Source organism: Leucopleurus acutus, assembly GCF_964270905.1.
Source record: "Leucopleurus acutus genome assembly, chromosome: 7".
Lineage (NCBI taxonomy): Eukaryota > Metazoa > Chordata > Mammalia > Artiodactyla > Delphinidae > Leucopleurus > Leucopleurus acutus.
Window position 1 is genome coordinate 91,051,305 of NC_139150.1, and position 18,939 is coordinate 91,070,243.

The 18,939-nt window shown below is 33.8% G+C and overlaps 1 pseudogene across 1 annotated transcript; it reads right to left on the reverse strand.

Moving 5' to 3' along the window:
- Positions 1–11,149: 11,149 nt before the first annotated feature.
- On the reverse strand, positions 11,150–11,601 carry LOC309963924 (large ribosomal subunit protein eL22-like; annotated as a pseudogene). Its single transcript has one exon. The product of its transcript is annotated as a large ribosomal subunit protein eL22-like (transcript).
- Positions 11,602–18,939: the final 7,338 nt, after the last annotated feature.

The following is an 18,939-nucleotide window of genomic DNA, read 5'->3' on the forward strand; positions in this document are numbered from 1 at the left end:
TTACTATGTACTTGCGCAAAGCAGTTGGGAAGATCTCTACAAAATGGATTAAATGGATTATATATTGTATATCTTGGAGTATAAATTGTTAAGTGATAAAAGGAAGTTGCAGAAAACTGTGTATAGTATGTCACCTTTTGTGTAAGAAACCCTCCCTTCCTTCCTTCCTTCTTTCCATCCTTCCTTCCACCCCTTTCTCTCTCTTTCATCTCTGTTTCTTTTCTTTATTATTTCACAGTTTGTGCTTTTCTTTTTATATTTGCAAAAATAAATAAGGGAAGGAGAGAAGAAAAACTCATAAAAATTGTTCCCTATAAGGTAACTGTCTCTCCATTCTGAAAAGTGAGACATTGAAATCATCTACTATTATTGCACTTCTGTCTATTTTTCTAGTCAATTCTGTCAGTGTTTGTTTTATATATTTAGGTGCTCTGATGTTGCATGAATATATATTTGTAATTGTTATATCTTCCTAGTGATTTGACCTTTTATCGTTATATAATGTCCTACTTTGTTTTTGTGATAGTTTTTTGTTCAAATTGACAATAAATTTTAAGCATAATTAACTGTCATTAGCACAAATTCATGAACTGTATCTTCGTTTTTCTCATTTTTTGAAACCTTATATTTATAATCATAGTTATTTATATTTGATAAATAAAACTATTTATAAAGAATTCAAGTTATAAGTAAATGGAAATGTATCATTCAATTTTTGTTCTCTTGCTAGTGGAGGACATTAAGCAAAACTAAGATTTTTAATTCATAAATATGGTAATAAAATTGAACATGTATTTAAAGTATTGAAATAGTATAACTGAAGAATAAAAGAAACATTATAATAAATGCTTTATTATCATTAATGTTAAATTCTTTTGATTACTGATTTTAATTGAAGATTTTAAAAATACACTATAAAAAATAAAAATACATTATAAATATATTTGCATTATAAATCTATATTTAAAACTTGTAAATGTTGATAGAACTAATTGTCCTGTTGAATAATGGAACAGAGTTCCTCATCTATTTAATTTTTATGATCCTTGTGAAATAACAGTTAACTATTTGAAATGTGCTATTCATTTTTGTATGTGTTTTACAGAAAGAAATTGTATTCTGTCATAGCTTACATTTCTAAATTCAAAAAGGCAAATATTTCAAGACCTTTATTATCTTGATCATTTTGACACATTTAAAAATCATCCAATTTTAACAAAGATGTCCTTACCAGGAAATGGTAAGTTCTACTGACAAGTTAAAACAAATGACCAATTATTATTTTTAATTATATTTGTTGCTGGGAAAAAGAAATTGTAGAAAACTAGTCAGAGAAGAAGGATTATATCCTTTAATTTGTAATAAATTTATTTGTAAAGATGGGTGATGTGATGCCTAGCTGTGAAAATAAGTAACATGACAAGTAAATATTAAAGCCATGGAAGTGATCTAAAAATACCTAGATAATTATTGCAGATTATATAAATGTGGGTTTCTGGGGTAGGATTGGAGGTACCAGCCACTTTCCACTGGAAACAAAGCTTCAGTGACTTATATTCTATTGCCAGAAGAACTGGGGAATTTAAACATAGAAATAGAGTAATTGGATGATTTATTTCATAAGCATACATTTTTAAATGTTGCTGATGACTTTTCTTGAAAGTAAAGCCAGAAGGATTTTAAGATTCTTAACTGTAAATATTAGAAATGATTATTATAATACTTTCCATGATAAAATTATTTGAAACTTACTCTTGTATATTCCCAATGAAAGGTGATTCTTATTTTTTATTGTGGCTAATTTAATGAAATAATATTTTATACAAAACACAATTTTCCTAACTTGGAAATTATAATTAATTAAATTAAGAACACATTTGAGTTTTGAGTGTTGTCATTTAGACTGTGGGCATTATCAGGGCACAATAATCCACTTGGTGAAAATTTAGTCTAGTTGAAGGCCAATTATTTTACTTCCTAGTAATTCACATGATATGTCCTTGCAAATAGAAGCAGCCGCTAGCCAAGTAACTAGGGAGAAACAAAGAGCCTTGGGTGGGTGATATTTCAAATTCAACAGTATAAAGCAAAGAAAAATAACACATTTTAACACATAAAAAATGCTAGAAAAAATGTTTACATGCATGATTCTAGTTTGGTAATTGCTTCTATTCTAAATTTTTTCATATCAATTCAACAATAAGCACCTTCCTATCATATAAATCACTATCACTTATAAGTAAGTAGGGTTGTAGTTTTAAAGTATTTGGTTTTATCAAGTAATATATGCTCATTAGAAAAATCACATGTTAAAGAATGTTTTATATTAAATGTCAACAGAGTCAGATCACTTCTAAGTCTACTCTCCAGACAAGTTCTTCACAATTGCTTATATTTTGGTTATTTCCCTTCTCAAACAATATATATTTTCTGAATTTATTAATATCAGATAACATTTATTATTCCCCCAATATCAAATATAAATATTTAACTCACTCAGGTCCTCTTCTCCAACTGTTTTAGTCAATTATGTTATTGTTTTGGTTTTTCTGTCAATTATCTTTAGTATAAACAATGTAATTAAACTCAATCATTTTTCTATAGTCCTTTAATTCAGTTTTCATACTTTATATGACAATTTTAATGCCCTTGTTTCTCTACCCAATTTTCTTCACAATCTGCTTTGTGTAAGTTACATTTTTATCATAGCTCTTGGATTTTCATTCCATCCGTAAACATAGCATCTTCTTTCCGTGGCCTGAAGATTGACTCAAAATTGAAAGTAAATAAACAATAGTTTCATCATTATGGTTGCAAACATATTGAGCAATAAAATACCAATTATCTTCCCATCTTTAGGAGTTCAAATCCAAATGCCCCTTGAGGGAGAATGTTAGGCTGAAAGAATTTCCTCAGTTGGTAAAACATCATTTAAAATTATATTTGGAAAATAATTTCCATCCTCAGTTTCTGTCATTTTTGGAGGTTATATTGGCCATTTAAAAATTGCATGTACTGCTTTTATTCTCAACATTTTTCAGTTCTAAATCATGCTTATCATTATGTTCTACTACCTTTATTTCTCAAAAGTACCTGTAATGATCTCCACTGGAATTTTATTACCTTCTCTGTTGGGTTTTCTCTTTGTTTTTCTTTTATTATAACTTTCTTTTGCTTAATTTACATATTAGTTTCTTTTCTTCCCTTAAGCTCATAATGAAAGATCTTCATAAACTATGAAGTTAGCAGATAACATTTCTGAGTCCTAAGCACTATAGTGTTGATTTTAAGCTTAGAAATTTCTTTAATCTCCTAAAAATGAAATATATACATATATATAGACAGTATGTGTTCCCCCAGCTGATTGGTAAATAAGACTGTCTTCTATTTAGGTCTGTACTCAAGTGGGGTATTATAGGATGAGAGGCTACACACAGTAATCTCTTTTTTTCACCTGATCATAGCAGTCTGCCTTGCTGTTGATAGCACAAGCACCAAACTGACAAAGGCTTTACTATGAATCAACATTCAGACTATTGATCTTATTTAGGATTTAAATGTTTTATTTAAATGTTTTAAAAAGTTTCATTTTGAAGTAATTGTAGGTTCATTAGCAGTAATAAGAAATAATGCAGAGGGGTCTCATGTACTCATTTCCCAGTTTCTCTCAATGGCGACATCCTAGATTATAGTACAATATCACAACCAGAATATTAATTTTTATGTAAGATGTGTGAAAAGTCAAGGCCCAGTTTTTTTTAACCTATCAGATTGCTCTAGTACCATTGGTTTAAAAGGCTATCTTTTCTCCATTGAATTGTTCCTTTCACTTTTGTCAAAAATCATTTGGGCATATTTGTGAGTTTATTTCTGAATTTTCTGTTCTCTTCTATTGGCCTACGTGTCTATTCCTCCACTCACACCACACAGTCTTGATTACTAAAGATAGTATAAGGATGAATTGGGAGATTGGAATTGACTTATATACACTATTGATACTACGTATAAAATGGATAACTAATGAGAACCTACTGTATAGCACAGGGAACTCTACTCAGTGCTCTGTGGTGACCTAAATGGGAAGGAAATCCAAAAAAGAGAGGATATATGTATACGTATAGCTGATTCACTTTGCTGTACAGTAGAAACTAACAAAATATTGTAAAGTGACTATACTCCAAAATAAATAAATAAATAAATAAAGCAGTAATAAAAAAAAAATAAAGAAAAAAAAATAAGGCTTAAAATTGGGTAGACTAGCTTCTTCTACTATATTCTTCATTTTCCAAATTCTTTTTGTTCTTCTAGTTCCTTTGTTCTTTTCCATATATATTTTTAAATAATCTGGTCTATACAAAAATTCTTGCTGATGTCTTGATAAGAATAGTTTTAAAATTATATATCAATTTTAGCGTAATTGAAATCCTTACTGTTATGAGCTAAATTGACTCTCCCCAAAATTTATGTGTAGAAGTCTTAACACCCCAGACTTAACAATATGATAATGTGACTATATTTGGGATATGGTCTTTAAAGAGGTATTTAAATTAAAATGAGGTAATTAAGATGGGCTCTAATCCAACCTGATTTGCAATTAGGACAGACACACATAGAGGAAGACTCTGAAGGTACAGAGAAGAGATGGCCATTTAGGAGCAAAGAAGAGAAGCCTTAAGCAAAATAAAACCCTGCTGACATCTTGATCATGGACTTTAATAAGCCTCCAGGATTGTGAGAAAATATATTTATTTTATTTATGCTACCCAGCCTTTGATATTTTGTTATGATGGCCCTTGCAAAACTAACGGTTACCAAGCTGAAGCTTCCAATCTATAAACACTGAATGTCTTCCATTTATTTAGAACCTCTTTGATTTTTTTCATGAGCATTTTATAGTCTTTTGATGACAAGTCTTGTAAATATTTGATTATTTGGATATATTTCTATATTTCATTTTTGAGTGATTATAAAAATCTCACTGCCCATAGTTAATTCCTAACAAATAGGTTTACAATTAATATTTTATGTTTGTTTTATATCCTGTATCCTTGCTTAACTTATTAATTCTAAAAGGGTATTTTTTTGAGTATATGTGTATTCCTAGACTTCAGTTTGTATACAATCATATCATCTGCGAACAGAGACAAGTTTATTTCTTTCTTACCTACATATCTGTCTTTTAATTATTTTTCTTGCCTTACTGAACTTGCTAGAACACCTCATACTATGTTAAATGAGTGCAGTGAGAGTGAATATCCTTGCCTTGTTCCTGATCTTGAGGAGGGAAATAATTCAGTCTTTCATCATTAAGTATAATGTTAACTTTGGGATTTTTGGTTTTGGTTTTCTTTTTGTTTTTGATTTCCATAGATGCTGTTTATCAAGTGGAAGAAGTTATTCTCTATTCCTATTTTTCTGAGAGCTTTTTGTCCGTTTGTTGTTTTTACAACATGAATGGTTGTGAAATTTGTCAAACCCTATTTCTGCATTGAATTATATGACCATGCAATTTTTTTTCTTTAGGATTGGGTCAATTACATTGATAATTCTTGAATATTGAACTGGCTTTACATGCTGAGAATGAATATCAATTGGTAATGGTGTATAATTATTTTTATATATTGCTAATTCTATTTATTAATATTTTGCTAAGGATTTCTACATTTATTTTATGATGGAAATTGGTGTGTAGTTTTCTTTCTGTGTATTGTCTTTTTCTTGTTTTGGTATTACTATAATAATATCATCATAGCAATAGAAATAAAAATCCAGTATTTTACTTCAAAAACTGTGATCCTCATGAACAAGATCTGTGATTTCTGTCATTAAAGATGTGGGGATAGGGAACTAACAAGCCATTATTTTTAAGTTTAACATTTGTAATTTATTCTCTGGAATCATATGATCATTTATCATATGTGATTGCCAATAGGTGAATTGTACAACTACAGTAAGGGGTGGTGGGGAAGTACAAAGAGATTCTTCTAATACCAGACACAAAACTGAATTTCTGTGTAATTTAGAACGAATTGATTTAACCTAATGGAATTGAAGTTTCTATGCTGTAAAATGGGAATTATGATGCCAACTATTAACAGTATTGGGGAAATCAAATGAAATAATATAAGTAACATCTTGTAAGAACATAGATTTTTTAATAAGCTCGGTGAGAAATTAGCTGTATCTCTATTCTCTATCTATCATCTATAGAAATAGAAAAAAATAGAAAGATAGATGTGGGCCGGGGATAAACAGGATTTCCACTTCCAACATCCATCATGTCCTTAAAAGAGAATGTAGACTAGACTTTGGTGGGTTTGACAGGAAAGTCAGAATCCAAGTTGCTCATAAATATTTCACAGGAAGGACATAGATGCTGCTTAAAGTTCTTTCTGAATGGTGTTAGGTGACTTGATTCTGAAAAAGCTTTGAGCTTAGAAAAAATGAGCTTTGCGTATTGACAAGAGTCCTCACATGGGAACAGGGTCAAAATTAACAGACTCTGCAACCCAAAGGAGGCTGGCTGAATATTCCCGCTACCTTTGCTCTGATCATGTGACCATCTCACGCTTCTGTCACTTTCATTAAATAAAAATTAATCTTAACATATTTGGGCAGGAGTGGCGGTGGGTTGGCATGGGTGTCTACTCTGTCAAGGATTAAAAAATATCCTTTAGTTCTCATCACCTAATCAGTTGATTTCAGCTCCATTTTCTCCCTTTTCTTTCTTTATCACTGCCTAACCTTGTCCCCTAGGAGTTTCAGACCTTGTTATTCATAAATGGCATAACTTCGTGCACCCTTTTCCTTTTTACTCAAAAGTTTTCTCTAAAATCAAAGGATTACTTGGCTGATTATAAAATTCTTGCATCACATATTCTTCCTCTCAGTATATTTTAGATACTGATCAAACTGTCTCCTTGCATGAATATTACTGTGAAGATGTCGAATCCATCTTGATATTTCACACTAGTAGGGGGCATGATTTTTTCCCCTCCTACTCCTAGGATTCTTTCTTTGTACCTGAATTTTAACATCCTTACCAGAATATGCTTTGATTTGGAATGGTAGGTATGAATGTTAGGTTTCATTATTTCTTGGAAATCTATGAGCCCCTTCAGTCTACACATTCAACTTGTTTTTATTTCAGAAAAAATGTTGAAAAAATTATACTTTAGACTCTTTCTATATTTTCATTTGCTTAGTTCTTCTTAAAAATATCAATAATGCATGTTAGATATACCTTTTTAAAGTCTAGCGTTCCTTCTGTGATCATGTTTACATTCCCCTTTCTCTCTCCCTGCTCCACCTCCCTCCCTCCCTCTCTTTCTTTCTCTCTGAGTCACCCTCAAAACTACTTATAAACATCTAACTTTTTCCACCTATAACAGGCATTATTCTCTACACTGGCTTTTCATTTTTTGTCATATTGTGACATTTTGCAACTCAATTCTATATTCTTTGGACATCCTATACAGTCTCTTTGGAATACTTTTTTCTCATTGTTCAAATTTCACTTATTACTTATAAAGATGATATTATCTATAAATTCTGTGAGAATAATGAGAAGCATTTCTTTCATTCCTTTGTTTTACTGTAACCATCTTTTTATCAGAAATGACTGTTTACTGATTTAAAGAAAAATGTTTTGCGCATAGAGCACGTATCATTTCCTTTCTAAGTATGATCCATCTTTGAATTATTTTTGCTGCTTGCCAGAGATGTTGACAACTATGGTAACTGGGACTATCTGGGGCGTGGATTCAGAGGTGTTGACTCCAAACTCTTCCTCAACAAATTGCTTGGGTGACAGAAAAATCTTCTTTGGTATTCAGCGTACATTTGGCAGATGTGAAAACCATTCACTATTTAAGGATGGGGAAATTTATAGCTGATCACGGGTGACTAGAGTGATGGAATGGCTAAAGGCGTTAAGGGAAGAGGAGGGTTGTTCTTCATAGATCAAGAAACTGTCACTGCCTTAGACTACAGCTCATGTGACCATTTTTGCCCCAGAGCTGCTGACAGTATGAGGGGTAAGCTCTCTGTCTGTGTCTGCTCCTGTTAGAAATGTATTTTGCTATTAAACAAAAACCAGGAGCCCACTCTACCATTGCTGCTAAATTACTCTCAAAGTTGCTGACATTCACTGCTGCCTAAAATCACCTTTTAAAAAATGGCTTTATAAAATATAGGTTAAATATTATAAAATTCACCCATTTCACGAGCATTTAATTCAATAAATTTTTGTATATTGTAGAGCTGGTCTGCCTTTCTTTGCCTCCACCCCTGCATGCTCTTCTCCTAGAATGGAGGTTCCATGCCAAGAAGACCATGAGCAAGATGCCTTCTTTTGTCGTTATGGTCCTGCTACTGTCACAGCCCCTAGGTGCTGAAAGAAACTGAAATAGCAAAGTAATATTCTGTTTCTTCTTTCTTCCTTCTAAATTCCATCTAGTGCCTCCAATTGGCAGAAACCAAGAGAAATTCAGAAAGCTAGGTTGTCTGAAATATGTGGCTTGCATGTTTATCCCTCAAAAGTACAGAAGAAAGTGCAGAAAGGAAAGTGTAATATTGAGAGCCCATCATATTGAAAGCTAGAGTATCCAGAGCACCCCTCAACTTATAAAATCATGGATTGCCTCCTCTATTCCTGTCTTAGCCCATTCAGACAGCTATAACAAATTACCGTAGACTAGGTGACTTATAAACAACAGAAACTTATTTCTCACACTTCTGGAGGCTGGGAAATTCAAGATCAGGTGCCAGAAGGTTTGGTGTCATTCATTCATGAGAGATCTGCCCTTATGACCTGATCACCAACCAAAGGCCCCACCTCCAAATGACATCCCACTGTAAATTAAGTTTTAACATATGAATGGGGGCACTAACATTTAGTCTATGGCAGTGCTTTTCCTTCTCTCCTCTATTCAGCTCTCAGTGAAGTAACTTTCAGGCTAGGAAAAAAAGTGTACAGATGGTTTTATTTATTTTTATTATTTATTTGTTTTTTATTTGCCAGGTATCTGCTTTTCTGTCACAAATATCTGGGTCCCAACAGGAAATATTCCACAGTACCCAGAGCCTTCCTATAACTCTTGATGTCTTAACTGTCATTTTGTAGAGGTTGTGCAGAATAAGATACTTAATATTTTTTTGGAAATGTACAAATATCTTGGAGACTGAGAAAGTTTGTGAAAATAAATATCATGCACTCTTGTTTAGGTTAATATTTCACATTTTTTGGCTAGTATAATTCTATTTGTATATTGAAGTTTTTTTTTTCTATTATATTAAATCTTGAATTTTCTACTATTCTTTTTTTTTTTTTAATGAAATCCAAGGTCATTGTTGGTACAGCAATTCATCAGTGAGGACAAACAACCAATTTATTGTTGCTAAACAGACTAACATGCCAATCCTTTAAAAAAAAAAAAAGCCTTGTACAATAATAGTAGCCATGCGTTAGCCACTTTAATATAAAATGTGATCAAAAGTCAAAATACAAGAGTTCAAAAGGCATAGAAAAACCAAAAACTTTCAATTTTATTACAAGTTTTAGATTCTGGAAATAGTTTAAAAAAAAAACAACTTATATGCGAATTTCAGCCCAGGGCTAATTTTTTTACAACCAAACTAAGAATTACTACAAGGAAACATCAATGCAACAAAGAAGTAAAATTTGCAAACCCAAGTCACAAACTTGCTAACAAAGTTAATAATCATGGTAATGGACAGCACCAAAGAGCAACTGATGCCTCAGTTAAATTTGAAAGAAACAATGCCTTCTCTAGGGCAGAGAAACATGCAAACAATTCTGCTTCAAGAAATCTGCATAGAAATAGAAAATGCTAGAGCCTTTACCACAAATGAAATTACAAAGCCTCAATATGTTAAATTCAACCCAAGGAGCACCAAATGTTAAATTGGAGCCAAGGTATGACTCAAAACATTTAATTTCCAGCTATGCAACTAGCAAGATCACAAGAATTTCAGGTGTGGAAAGGCACCCTAGGCAAGCTCTTGAAAGACATGAATTTGATACAACATAACCTTAAATCAATGCAGACATTCCTGTAAAATTTAAATTTTAGAGGGCACCATAAGGCATCAGGATCTCTTCTCAAAGTCACTCTTGATATTGTCAGCAACAATCACATCTTTATGATCTCATTAATGACCTTTCACAGATCTCTAGCCTGTACACGTACAGCAGAACCCCCAATATCGTGGGAAGCCCTTTCAGTTTGGCCCTGCTTAACGTGTTTGTAGAATGACTTTTAAGCCCAGCCGTGGCCTAAATGGTGTGAAAGGGACTACTCCCTGGGCATCTCAAGACTTCTCTTCAGCCTGAGCTGTCTCCCAGGCCCCTCTCTTCCACACCTGCCCCCGGAGTAAGACTCCAGAACTCTGGGATTCTGAGCCTGACCCCAGGCAACCTCACCGACACCCACCTTTGGAAGCTCCACTATTCCTCATCTCCAGCTCCCCCTGGTGGGGTTCAAAGTGACAGTTTGGTGCAAGGACTTGTAGAAACAGTGCTTATTTACAAATTCGTATTTTGTAGACCTTTCCTTAATTGAACACCTGTGACCTTTACAGTCGCTCTCCAGACCCTTTCCAGAGGTGTAGTAGAATATGCGAAGCAAAAGGACATTTTATTTCTACAGGAAGAAAAAGGATTAACATACATAGTAATAACTGTGTCCATCAAGAGTAATTTGTAATCAGAAAATGAAGACAAATGCCCCAGAAGCCTGCATTTTATCGACACTGCCACTTTCCCAAAACAAGAACCTCAGAAACAAGTCACTGGATCTGCTTTCAGTGAATCAGGAGCTCCCACATTTGTATTCCTCAATCTTTGAGAAAAGTACCAGATGAAACTGACCCACCCCTTTTTGTGTAAAATAGTAACTAACTGAACTCACATCTCCACGCCCTCATCCACCTGTTCAATGACAAACAGTAGTCAGTTCCCTTGAAGGAGACTTACACATTTTGGTATTTCTACCAAAAGAATTGAAATTTTCAAGCAGAAAAAAAGTTTAATTACAAGTAAGTCAGTGGCAGCCCAAGCGAAGCCCTTTTACTATGATTTCCAATTTTCTGTTCAATCCACACTGCCGAGATACAAGGAAAGCCACCATTTTGTTTCCTAAATTTTATTTAAGAATTCATACAAAATACTCCAGATAACTGAGTTTCAATCCTCATCTTCCTCCTCTTCTTCATCTTGTTAATCTGGAAGTAACGTAATTCGTAACTTTCTTTGCTGTTGGCAACTACGCGTAACCAACTACGCGTAACCAATCATGATTCTTCTTCAAATATTTTTTGGTGAGATATTTCAAATACCTTTTGGAAAAAGGCACCTCGGAAGTTACAGTGATCTTGCTTTTGCTTCTTTCGATTGTTACAACACCTCCTCTGAGATTCCCAGCTTTTCCATTCACTTTGATTCTTTCCTGAAGAAACTGCTCAAAATTGGCCGCATCCATGATTCCATCTTCTACAGGATGGGTACAGTCAAGAGTAAACTTCAGGACCTGCTTCTTTTTTTTTGCCCCCCTTCACCACAAGCTTTTTCACTGGCGCCATCGCCGCAGCGGAGGCAGAAAAGCTCTACTATTCTTTTGTTCTTTTAGGCATTTGCCAGGGGTCGAAAAGATGAGATTGAAATAAAATGCTTTTATTCCACTGATTTTTAACAGAAAATTTGCATTCTCTACTTCCAGCCTGTCTGAAACCAGTTTCTAATTGTCTCTCAGGAGAAACAATACTGTTCTTTCACCCAGTACTTTTTGTTTGTTGTTGTTGTTCCAAAGTTCATATCATGGGTCTGTCACAGAAGCAAAATTATAAATTGCAAGTCATTAAGGTATGGTGAATGCCCATCTGTGTAAGAACATGTCAAAGAAATGTTTACCCAGTTGGAATATCACTGGCCAATCTACTATCTACTACTGTATATAGTATGTGTATTAATATCCTAGTGCTGCTATAGCAAAATACTACAAGTATATGACTTAAAGCAACAGAAATTTATTTTCTCACAGTTCTGGTGGCTAGAAGTCTGGAATTGATGTGTCAGCAGTGCCAGGCTCCCTCTGGAGACTCTTGGGAAGAATCCTTCATTGCCTCTCCCTAACTTCTGATGATCATTGGCAAATACTTGGCGTGCCTTGACTCGAAGTTTCATCCCTCCAACCTCTGTCTCCACCATCATATGGCCCTTTACCCTGCGTGTCTACCTCTCTGTGTCTCTTTCTCCTTATAAGGACACTAGTCATTGGACTTAGGGCCCACCTCAATCCAATATGACCTTACCTTAAGTTGGTTAAATCACAGAGACCCCGTTTCCAAATAAGGTCACATTCACAGGTGCCTGGGTTCAGGACTTCAATATATCTTTTGGGGGGACACAATTCAGCTCACAACAGTACTAGATATTATTAGTAGCATGGAGCTGGAAGATCTGGTAGATTTTTAGACCAATGGCAGCCAACATATAGTATATTGATATTTATATCAAACTGACTAAAATTACCTAAAAATTTCCAAAAATGAATAAATCTTCAACTTTGAAACTACTCACCTGCTTATTCCATTTTCTATTCAAAATAAATATACAAAGTATGATGTGTGTGTGTGTGTGCACGTGCTATATGTATCTACATGGATTTATGTGTAGGACTTTTCAAAATCCTCATTTCTAATTTACAACTGTAAAACTGAATTCTGAAGCTTAGACTAGACAGAAATCAGGGCTTCACGTTGAGGTGGTAAAGTTACACATACATCAATTCTGATAACTAAATTATTCAACCAATTACTTTTTTTTCTTTTTTAAATTGAGATACTATTGACATATAACACTGTGTAATTTTAAGGTGTACAATGTGTTGATTTGATGCATTTATATATTGCAATATGATTACCACCATAGTGTTACCTAATACCTTTAATGTGTCAGTTAATTATCACTTCTTTCTTTGTGATGAGAACACTTAAGATCTAGTCTCTTGGTAAATTTGAAGTTCATAATACAGTATTGGTGACTATAATTACTATGCTCTACATTAGAACTTCAGGATTTATTTATCTACTAGTTTTAAGTTTGTATCCTTAAATAACATCTCCCCAATCCCCCAACCTTCAGCCCCTGGTAATCACTATTCTACTCTTTGTTTTTACAAGTTTATCTTTGTTAGAATCCACAAATAAGTAATATCATACAGCATTTAATCTTCCTCTGTCTGACTTAGCTCATTTAGCATAATAAATCAGGGTCCATCCATGTTGTTGTAAATGGCAGAATTTCATTTTTTTCATGGCTGAATTATATATATATATATATAATAATATTAATTATAATATAAATATATATATATACATACATATATATTTTACATCTTATTTATTCATCCATTGATGGACACTTCAGTTTTTTCATATCTTGGTTATTCTGAGTAAAGTTGCAATAATGACAGAAGTGCTGATACCTCTTTGATACCTTATTTTGCTGGGAAAAGAATACTCTCTTCGACAAATGGTGTCTGGAAAACTGGATAACCACATGGAGAAAAATGAAATTGTACCTCTATCTTATACTCCTCATAAAAATTAACTCAAAATGGATTAAACACTTCAATGTATGACCTGATACTATAAAACGTCTGGAAGAAAACATGTAGGGAAAGCTCCTTAACATTGATCTTGGCAATGATTTTTTGGATTTGACACCAAAAACACAAGCAACAAAAGCAGAAATCAACAAGTGGGACTATATCAAACTAAAAAGCTTCTTCACAGCTAAAGAAACAATCAACAAAATGAAAAGGCTACCTACAGAATGGGAGAAAAATTTTGCAAACCATATACAGAGTAAAGGGTTAATGTCCAAAATATATAAGGAACTCATACAACTCAGTACAAAATAAGCCAACTAAAAAAATGGGTAGAAGAACTAAGTAGACATTTTCCTAAGAAGACACTCAAGTGGCCAACAGGTACATGAAAAGATGCTCAACATTCAATCTGGAACAATTCTTGAGTGTACAAATCCTTCACCTCCTTGATCAAACTTATTACCAAGTATTTTATTCTTTTTAATGCAATTGTAAATGAGATCATTTTCTTAATTTCTCTTTCTGATAGGTATTATTAGTGTATAGAAACACAACTGACCTTTGTATATTGATTTTGTATCTTGCAACTTTACTGAAACTGTTTATTAGTTATAACAGTCTTTTGGTGAAGTCTATTGTAAATATTATATCATATCATCTGCAAGCAGAGACAATTTAAATTATTATTTTCTGATTTGAATGCTTTTTATTTCTTTTTCTTGACTAATTGCTCTGACTAGGACTGCCAGTACTGTGTTAAATAATAGTGAGAACAGGCATTCTTGTCATGTTCCTGATCTTAGAGCAATAGCTTTCAGCTTTTCATCACTGATTATGATGTTAGCTGTGGGCTTGTTATATAGGGCCTTTATTATGTTGAGATAAATTTCTTCTATATCCACTTTGTTAAGAGTTTTTTATTAGGAAAAGATGTTGAATTTGTCAAATGCTTTTCCTGCATCTCTTAAGATAATCACAGGATTTTATCCTTTATTTTGTAATGTGGTGAATCACATTGATTAATTTGCAAGTGTTGACCCATCCTTGCATCCCAGAAGCAAAGCCCACTTGACCATGGTGTATGATCCTTTTAATGTACTGTTGAATTTGATTTACTAATATTTTATTGGGTAATTTTGCATTTATGTTCATCACATATATTGACCTGTAATTTAATTTTTTTGTATATCCTTGTCTGGCTTTTGTATCAGGTAATGATGGCCTTGTAAGATGAATTTCAAAGTGTTCTTTCCTCATCTATGTTTTGGAGAAGTTTGAGAGGGAATGGTATGACTTCTGATAATATTTGGTAGAATTCACCAGTGAAACCATCTGGTCCTATAACCAAAGATAGGAAATCTGAGAGGAATGAAATATTATGATAAAACATCATAGCCTAATTGAAGTTGGGGGACAAAGTCTTGGTTGCTGTGACAGTAAATTACTCTTAGTTTGAGTAAGAGCTTCTCACATACCACTATGTTCTATTTAAACATGACTAGGATTTCGGGTGATCCTATGACCAGAGCTACTCATCGTCAACTGGGCATAATCATATCATTAAGCCATAAAGTCAAGTGGGCACAGCAGAAGTTGACTGTATAATGAATATGATACATTCAGGATTAGGCCAAACAGTTTGAATTTGACTTCCTATCTTCTAACTGTACTTTTTTTTTCTTTTCTGTCATTATCCAAGATAATTTTCTTTCTCATGAGTAGTCCTAAATGGTTTCTTTACAAATCTATCATGGTAGTTTTGATATTAATTTGGGGGATGGAAATAGCAATAATAATAAATGTATGTAGGGCATTCCAGTGACTTCTGGAGAGACATGTTCTCCTGATCTGAAAGGCAACAGGAAAAGGAGAGAGAGGGCACAGCCTCTGAACGTTTTTATGTTTTTGCAGAGATGCTGTTACCATAGAAATTCAATGCAGAGTCATGTTAAGGGGTTAAAATATACAAGCAACCCATCTTAAACATACTACATAAGGAAAAATCTGAATTTTGTTATATCTAGTGTAACACATTTAAATTAACATTACTATCACTCAGTAATTTGGCATTGTAAATCTCTTAAACACAAAATTATCATAAACTTCAAACAAATAAGTCTCTCACAGCTTAAAAACAAACAAACAAAAAATGGGGCCTCAGGTTAAGATTCAATGTGACTTTTTTCAATTTTGAAAAACTTATGAGTTTAATAGGAGTTAAGAAGAGGAAGGACAGGGGAGAGATTGCTAAAGGATTTCCTCCTGGGGTGATGCAAATATTCCAAAATGAGATAGTGGTGATGCTTGCAGAACTCTGTGAATACACCAAACAATGAACACTTAACCACTAATGCTAAACATTGCACACTTTAAAGTGGTAAAATGTATGGTAAGTAAACTATATTTCCATAAAGCTGTTATTTTGAGAAAAAACAGCTTATGATAGGCAGTCTCTTCCTGGGTGCTGGCATTGTATATAAAGATCATATATTACCTAGTTCCTGAAATGTGACCACTTTTCTCTCTAATCAAACTCAGGAGTATATTTTTTCTCTTTGAGTAAAATTAAAACAAAATTTTTAAAAGTAAATGATTCAAAACACAATTTAATTTATACCAGAACATGAATTTTATTAATTTGTAATTAATTTTAAAAACTGATTGAGACTGTAACTCTTAAATTTTTACCTATATTTACTTATTCTGTTTCCTTATCCATAAAATGGGGGCATTTATCATATAATAAAAAAAATGTAAAGCAATTAGAACTTTTCCTAGTGCCTAGAAGGTGCTTTGTAAATATTTATTATTATTAATAAGCAATGCACAGGCCATATTCACTTCTCCAATAGAATATTTTTATACTTTACCAAATAAATTTCTTATTTTCCAGTAAGTATTATTTTTTCCTCAATTTTTTTTCACAAGCTGTCCACTCGAGAACACAAGAATTTTAAACACCAATCTTCAGCTCAATTAGTTTATAAAGTAGGTGTGAAGTCACAAAACTTCAAGATATTGTTTAGTTTTTCAGAAGTCACAGGTCTTTTCAGGAATTAGGAGGTTCCCATCACATATGAAAATAAAGTAACATTGTTAAAAGAATACCATTCAACTGGCATAAACATTGAAACATTCTTCAGTTTTATAATTTAGTGAATTCTAAGCTCCTATTTACCATTTCCACACCTAAAATCATGATATTAATCCAATTCCTCATGCTCAGTTCAGTAATGATTATGCATTCTCATTATGAAATTTGGAACTTACCCAGTTGTACCTGTGAGTGGATGGATGCAGCAACCCCGGCCAGACAGAGGGGTGATTACCATGGTCTCAGTCCCTTTAGAAATTTAAGTTTGGGCCACAACAGGGCCAGATTCATGGGCATTTGACCTGGGCAGTCCCACAGGTCAAATGAAGGGCCCCATACTTAAAAGAACCTCATGCTTGGTCTATTGCTCTGCTGTCACTGTTTTGAAATTCTTACTAATTTTTGAACAAGGAGTCCTACATTTCATTTTGCACTGAACACAGAAAATTATATAGCTAATCCTGGGTCATAAAGCCAGGTAAGCTACCAAATCCTGTGGTAATAATTAAGGGTAGGAGGAAATTAGTATAGGTGTTTGAGGAGGGAGAGGATGAGTATTAATGGTACCCTGAACCTACCTGCAGCAATGGTGTCTGTACCTCTTCCCACTAACCTCTCATAAGTTTCCCCTCAGAAACACGGACAAGAACTACAGAGGAGGGACTTCCCTGGTGGCACAGTGGTTAAGAATCCGCCAGCCAATGCAGGGTACACGGGTTTGAGCCCTGGTCCGGAAAGATCCCACATGCCGCGGAGCAACTAAGCCCGTGTGCCACAACTACTGAGCCTGCACTCTAGAGCCCGTGAGCGACAGCTACTGAGCCCTCATGCCTCAACTACTGAAGCCCGCGTGCCTAGAATCTGTGCTCCACAACAAGAGAAACCACTGCAATGAGAAACCCGCTCATCACAATGAAGAGCAGCCCCCACTCGCCGCATCTAGAGAAAGCCTGCACACAGCAACAAAGACTGGACACGGCCAAAAATTTTTTTAAAAATTAAATTAAAAAAATGATTCTGGTTCAAAAGAAAAATGCATATACAAAGCTTAAAAAAAAATGATGAAGGAGCTGTTTTCCAAACCTCATGCACAGAGAAGAGAATCTGTATGAAGCAAGGGATGGATGGGAGGTGTCTTGCTTACATCTCTATTCAAGGAAGACTTCTGCAGGAAGGATAGCTGGTTGACAGCCTCCAGCTGCCCCAAGATTGGCCAATGTGTTCTTGCCAGACTGCTTCCCCAGTGACTAAGCACTATGACGTACTAGAATCACTATATTCCTGCCCACCCCTAGATTCCTAGAATCCCTGTAATGGTAGACTTTGCTTAGGGAGTCTGATTACCTAGTCAGTTAGCTAGCATCCTCTCTCTCTCTCTCTTTCAAATATATATATATAATTGCTATTGGGATCATGGGTAAATTTTTGTTTCTTTCACCCTGCTTTGCTTATGTGTATTTTTTTTTTTCTGCAAATACATGTGCTACTTCAAGGACTTATAATATTGTTGGAAATCATCAAGAATAACACATTTTGTGATCTGTTTGAAAGGAATAAATGATTTCACCCACCTACGTTTACTGACTATTCATGAAATGCAAAGCTTCACCTTACTTTACCCTATCATCAGAAAAATGATTCCAGTTTTGGTACAAAAGGATACTTCCAAGTATCCTTTCTGCAAGATTGTAGAAAAGCAATCTCATGTATATTACATGATAGCTTTTACATGAATTACTGCTGCTGCAAATCAGTGGGCAATGTATGTGGACAAATACTCAATGTTTTAATGTTTTTTTAAGTATAGGTTGCACTTTTGCATTTCATGGTGCCTTTTAGAATTAACTATATCTTTTTTATTTTTTCTTTAATGTCACAAACTATGTTTTGAAATATTCAAACACATGAGAAAAAAGGCTTATTGAAGTAAATATTCTGCAATTAGTATTTCTCATGCCACTTATACCATGATTACATGAAATGTAAAATCACTGCTTTTGAGTATTAGGAAAAAAATAGAAGGAATCATAATTATAGGCAAGTTTTATTAGGAAATGTTTAGGTTAACTCTGAAATTCAAGTATAAATAAGATTTTTTTAAATCTCAGTTTCTAGTTATCACAAGTATGTGTGATAAGTTAAGTTTTGCTAACCAGTAAATTGGGGTGGTCCTTGAATCTTCCTTTGGCAGTTCCTCCCCTTCATTTCAAATCA